The sequence below is a fragment of the Pelodiscus sinensis genome, chromosome 1 (genome assembly GCF_049634645.1).
Source record: "Pelodiscus sinensis isolate JC-2024 chromosome 1, ASM4963464v1, whole genome shotgun sequence".
NCBI classification, from domain to species: Eukaryota; Metazoa; Chordata; order Testudines; family Trionychidae; genus Pelodiscus; species Pelodiscus sinensis.
In genome coordinates, this window is record NC_134711.1 from 8,731,794 (window position 1) to 8,738,534 (window position 6,741).

Below are 6,741 nucleotides of genomic sequence, written 5' to 3' on the forward strand. Positions count from 1 at the left end.
TTCCCAGATGAAGGATGGGAGACCGATGGTCAATTCTCTGTACCTCAGTTTCCCCATCTATGATTTAATAGTACCTATCTCTTGTATAGTACTTTCCAGCAGCAGCTCTGAGAGCACTTTATAAACTGCAGTGTTGTTACCTTTTTACAGACATGAAATTGGAGGGGTCATGCCCAAGGTCACCTGGCAGGCCAGTAGCAGAGCCAGAGCCGAGCTCTCAAGTGCCAATGCAGGACTCAATTCACACTGGGGAATAATACCCTTCCAGGGATGAAGGGGGAGGAGGGGCAGAAATGCATTAAAAATTGTGAAGTGATCAGATGTGACATTAATGGTATGGGGAGGGGGGAGGGAGAGTATCATGTAAGTATCCTCACTAGAGAGTACAGAAGAGCTGTCTATAAGTAAAGTAATCACTATAATAAATACATGTGAGGCATTCGGAGGAAGATGATATTTAGAGATTTTAATTCCTCCTCCTCTCCCCCCAAAGAATCAGCCTCCTTTAAATGGAGCAGATTGTTACGTGGTATAACTACCTGGTTATCATTGTCTCCCGCAATGGTGGTTTCAGATTAGACAGTAAACTCTTTAGGGACAGGGTACCAGGCCTTTTTATATGGCTGCACAGCTCCTATCACCAGAGTGCTGTGATCCTGTCTGGGGTTTCTGAGTGCTGAAGTAATGGTCAGAACACTGCATTAATTATTATTAGCCATAAATATATCATTGCTTAGCTTGTAAGCTCTTTGGAACAGAGACGGTCTTTTATTATATGTTTGCACCGTGACTACTGCAACAGGGCCCCCGCTCCATGGTTAGGGGTACTGAAGTACAATATTTATTAAGGTATAGGGATATTTGGGAGTTTTACAGCTGGTGTAGGCTCCTACCAACCAAAAAGCCATGAGCCATTGTCCTGACATAGTATTTAATCTTCAAAGCACTTCAGAAAGATTTTAATTTCTTTGCGTTTGACTAATTAACAATGTACAGAATGCCTATGAACTAGATACATATTAGCATTCTTTCTTAGACAGCTTGTAGAAGAAAGATTGGATTTCAAAGATAAGATGGGGGCGGGGGGGAGAGAAGATATAGATCACATCCTGTTCTCATAAATTATGTCTCTCTTTTAAAAATTTGTTTAAATGCCCACCAGGGCTGAGCAGGTGTGGAACTGCCAAGGCACCAAGAGGTTTCCTGTCTAGCTATTTTAAATGCAGCATCTTCCATTGAAGAGCAATGACTTCACCCACTTCTCCAACTAGTGCTGAACAGCTGTACATTATGATGAAAGCTGGAAGGAACACAGCTGTATATCTAGTGCAGCTCCTGCTTCCTCCATCTCTGTAATATCACAGACCCAAGAAGTTCTTTTGTGTCCTAAAAAAAACCAAGCCAAAAACAAAAACAAACAACCACTCAGTGGAACAATACCCCATGTTTTCCCTCCAAAATACAAGCTTAATAATAATAATTTTTCCTTGGAATTTAATGAAGACCCTCTTCTGACCCATAATATGGTACAAATATTCTGGAAGAGCAGCATTTCCTAAAGGAAGGGTGTAACAGGGTGGCCTACTGGACAGGCTGCCAGGCTGGGACTCCGTAGACTTGAATTCATTCATTACTAGGCAATGAAAACTGCACTGGCTTGTCTTGCTATGCAGTATTTCCCTCTGCTGGTTGGAATGTCAGCTCTGCTCAAGAGTCTTCCATTGCCACCCAGCCTCCTGAGCTAGCAGATTCAAGCAGTTATATCCAGCAGAACCAGGGTTTGTCCAGTACAACTTTGAGGGCTGGTTAGCATCTTTCATCAACCATTCAGGAGAGAAACCTGCATATGGATCTCAAGGAAGTCTACGCACAGAAAGAACTGCAGGTAGGATACTATATATGGCAGTCGTGAGACCATTGTTGGAATGCTACGTCCGAATTCACTGTCCACACTTTAAAAAGGATGTGGACAAACTGGAAAGGGTTCAGCAAGAGGCTACCAGAATGAGTCAAGGACTTGAAAACCCCACTCACAAAAACCATAGATTTGCCTTATGGAAAAGGTGAAGAAATAGCTTGGCTGTAGAAATAGCTTCATAGACTTGTCAGTCTATGAAGCGAGACCGATTCAGACTAGAAATAAGGCACTTAGGGAGCATAATTAGCCTTTGGAAGAGTTGCAGTGGATTCTCCATTACGTGAAGTCTTTAAAGCAAAATTGAATGTCTTTCCACAGTGCGTACCCCAGCCCTCTCAGGAGTCATAGGCTGGATGAAATTGTCGGACCTATGCAGAAAGTCAGCCTCTGATCGCAATGGTGCCTAGGCACGGACTTCATGGGTGCTCTGGGGCTGGGGAAAAATTAGTGGGTGCTGAGCACCCACTGGTAGCCAAACACCCCCCTCTTCTACCTCTCTCCCCCCACCCACACCTTTGACCTGCTCATGGCCCTGCTGACCATCTTTCCCACTCTTCAGCTGTCTGTGATGCTGCAGAATTGCAGCATTCAGGAAGATTGGGGCGGGGGGGAGGAGGGGAGAAGAAGGGGGCAGGGAAGGAGGAGTAGGAGCAGGGACTGATTATACTTGGGGGAAGAGGCATGGGTGGAGTGAGAGCTGGTCCCAGGGTAAGGGGGGGGGGTGGCTTGAGCACTCCCTGCAGCTGGGTGGGAAGTTAGACAGACTGACCAGAAGGCATAGGTGCTATGAAGCTATGTTTCTATGAACCCATAGCATTAAGATTCCTTGTGTATTTCATGTTAACACAAACCTGAGGGGAAAGAAGCCAAGGAATTGCATGCATGGGAGTGGAAAGGATTATTGCTCAGGGGCACAACATGTGGTGGGGAGGGGGGAGAGAAGAGGTTGCTCCGTGCTCCTGGACAAGAGGGGTGGGGGTGGGACAGCCAACCTTAACACCACCCAGACTGAGTAGCACTGCCCCCCTCTCCCCGCCTTTTAGAATAGCTGGCCCTCATCCAAAGCAAACCTCCCCTGAGGTTCTAATATGTTCAGCTAATTTTTTGAAAAGAGCAGGCCAGATCCCCAGCTGCTTTGCATCAATGTTTTTGACTTGCTTTGAATGTCTCCACACTTCCTAGTTGCATCGGGGAGTGGAAGTGGCATTGGCAAACACCAGGAGGCTGTTTTCTCAGTACGTAAGCTTGGCAAGCACTCAAATTCATCACCAAAACTCCATGCAAACCACAGGGCAGGTAATAGGGAGCCAGGAGCCGTTAGCGATAGCAAGGGCTTTCTGGGAGCAGGGGAATGAATGTTACTACTTTTCAGGCCTGGCTGGAAGTGGCCACTATTATAATCTTCATGAGAAGAGATGGCCTGACTCAATACCCACTGAAGTCAATGGGAATTCACCATGGACTTCCATGGGAACAGGAACATGCTAATGAGGACATGCTAAGGGCCTTAACTCGCTCCTGTTGAAACCAACAGCAAAACTTCCACTGATTTCAATGAAAGCACAAGCAGAATCAAGGACCCAGTCCATTGCCCACTGAAGTCAATGTACTGATACCGCTGGCTGCAGGACAAGTGAGCCAACAGATTTGCCAGGCCTCTAGGCTAGATGGGACAGGGGGAGAACGCTGAGCTTGTGGAAGGGTGCAGGGCCTGCCCTCAGCACTATCTGGACCATGCCCCTCCCAACACCGTCCAGGGAGTGCCACCCAGGGCTCTGCAGCACGTGTGGGGATCTGGAGGTGATTTATGAGGCCCCAGTCTCTGGTTGCCATGGCAATAGCATGAGGCCTATTTGAAGTGCCAGGCTCCAGTGCAGTTGCCCCCTTTGCACCTTCCCCTGCACCAGGCCCGCCGATAGGAGTGGGGAGGATCAGATCCTAGGGTTGCCAGGTGTCCAGTTTTGAACCAGACAGTCCAGTATTTGAGCTTTCTGTTTGGGAAACAAATTGAGAAAATAGAAATGAGAAAATAGAAGTGTCCAGTATTTTCTAAATAAGATGTAATGTCGATTGTGATGTAATGTCAAGGGTGTCCGCTATTTTTGTTGAAAGCGTCTCAGACTCTAAGGTCAGAAGGGACCATTATGATCATCTAGTCTGACCCCCTGCACAGTGCAGGCCACAGAATCTCACCCACCCTCTCCTAGAATAATCCTCTCACCTATATCTCAAATATTGAAATCCTCAAGTGGTTTAAGGACCCCAAGATGCAGAGAATCCTCCAGCAAGTGATCTGTGCCCCATGCTACAGAGGAAGGCAAAAAACCTCCAGGGCCTCTGCCAATCTATCCTGAAGGAAAATTCCTTCCTGACCCCAAATATGGCGATCAGCTGAAGCCTGAGCATGTGGGCAAGACTCACCAGCCAGACACCCAGGAAAAAGTTCTCAGTAGTAACTCTTATCATCCCTCCATTGGCCTATTTATCACTGATAGTGAAAGGTCAATTAGTTGCCAAGATCATGTTATCTCATCAAACCATCCCCTTCAAAAACCCATCTATCTTAATCTTGAAGTCAGATAGGTCTTTTCCACCACTGCTTCCCTTGGAAGGCTGTTCTGGCAACCCTAACAGGTTCTAATAGACTTGCACAAATCAGACGAGCAACCAAACTAGAGATAGGCCGAAGCCTCCAAATACCAAGGATTTCATAAACTTTGGGGCCTCTGGATAAATGAGTTTCTAAAGGAACACTCAGGGAAGGCCAGGCTGTTATAGAGAGGTTAAATGAATTCTTTGCATCTTCATTGCAGAGGCAGAGAGAGACTTGAGTCATTCTTTTTAAATGACAAATCTGAAGTATTGCCCCAGATCAAGGGGTCACTAGAGGCGGTTTTGGAACAAGCTAATAAATTGAACAGTGATCAGTCACCAGGACCAGTGGTATTTACCCAGAGGTCTGAAGGAACTCTTTACAGTGGTATGGAGCCTCAGACTTAAACCAGCCTCTGTACGGATTGACTAATGTAACACTGGTTTAAAAAAAAAAAAATTCCAGAGAAGCGCTTGACATTTGCAGGCCAGTAAATCTAACTTTAGTACCAAGAAAATTGGTTGAAATGGTACCAGAATTCTCAGACACACTGATGAACACACTGTTCTGGGAAAGAATCAACACAGCTTTTGTAAGAGAAAATCATGCCTCACCAATCTGTTGGAATTCTTTGAGGGTTTCAACAAACATGTAGGTAAGGGTGATCCACTGGATAGAGTGAACTTGGACTTTCAGAAATTTTTTAAATAATATCCCTCACCAAAAGCTCATAAGGCACCATACTTTAAGAGGGAAGGTCCTTTCAACAGATGGGTAACTGGTTAAAAGCCAGGAAGCAAAAGCATAGGAATAAGTGATTAGTTTTCACAACAGAGAGATGTAAACAGCTGGGTCCCTAGAGAATCTGCATTGGGCCCTGTGCTACTCAACACACATAAATAATCTAGAAAAGCAGGTGACTAGTAAAGTAGCAGTATTGGTGGATATTAAATTACTCAAAGGTAGTTAAGTCCAAGGCTGATCACCAAGAGTTACAGAGGGCTCTCACAGAAGTGGGTGACTGGGCAACAAGAATGATATATGAAAGTCACTGTGGACCAGTGCTAAATAAAGCACATTGTAAAAAATCCCACCTATACCTACAGTGGCAAGATAACCAATGGTGGTATGGTAGATCTCATGCTTTTCTTGGAGAGTGGGCTAAGACATCACCTCTTACCCCTGCTCTTGGGGTACCAAGGGCCCTGTAGAAGCCCAGGAGGGTGGAAGAGAATAGAAACAGGGAAGGGATCTGGGTGTGAGCCTCAGCCCCTCTCAAGCCCTGCAGATTTCTTACCTTCATTTACTTGGATAGGTTTATCCTCAGTCCTTGATGCTGAGGCATGGTCTCCTATCATCCAAGTCTTTGATCTTTCTGAGCTCATCAACACTCCCTCCAGTTCCAATCCTTTCTTCTTCATCTTTTCACCACTCTGCCTGTAAAGGGATAGGTGGGTGTGGGATTGATTAGGCTCCTGACAGGGCCTTAATTGACTACAGGTGCTTGAATTAACCTGCAGTAGCCTTCCCTAGTCCATAGGGAACCACACCTTAATTAGCCTGCTGTATCATATTAGGTTCCTGGAAGAACCTTAATTGACTACAGGTGTTTCAATTACTCTGTAGTGGCCTTCCCTAATCTACAGGGATCCATGCCTTAATTAGCCCAGGGTTTATATATTTCCCCTTCTGTCACTGCTCCTGGTCCCTGCTGTATTGCAATATAAAATGAAGGGTGTTAAATTAGCTCTTTCTTACCTAGGAAAGATACCTTTGCAAGATATAGCTAGCTCTCTGAAAACATCTTTCCATGTGCAGTGGCAGTCAAAGAAGCTAACAGAATTGTAGGGAACCATTAGGGAAGGGAGAGAGATGAAGACAGAAAATATAATGGCACCCTACAAAGCCATACAATCACTACATGCAGTTCTGGTTGTTCCAGCTCCAAAAAGATATATTAGGAATGTAAAAAGTTCAGAAAAGGGCAACAAATGATTAGATATATGGAGAACCTTCTACATGAGATGAGATTACAAAGACTGGTACTGTTCAGGTTAGAAAAGAGACAGCTAAAGGAGGGGATGTGAAAAAGTCTATAAAATCCTGAATGAGGTAGAGAAAGTGAATAAGGAAGTTATTTACCCCAAGAACCAGGGCCATCCAATGAATTAAATAGGCAGCAGGTTTAAAAAGGCCAAAACTATAACAGGGTTAAAAAAAAAAAAACTAG

At 45.0% G+C, this 6,741-nt stretch overlaps 1 long non-coding RNA gene across 1 annotated transcript; it reads right to left on the reverse strand.

The window, feature by feature from the left end:
* Positions 1 to 868: 868 nt before the first annotated feature.
* On the reverse strand, positions 869 to 6,015 carry LOC142826487 (uncharacterized). Its single transcript, XR_012900652.1, has 2 exons — positions 5,809 to 6,015; positions 869 to 1,386 (listed from the first exon to the last, which is right to left on the reverse strand). It is a non-coding gene; the product is annotated as an uncharacterized LOC142826487 (long non-coding RNA).
* Positions 6,016 to 6,741: the final 726 nt, after the last annotated feature.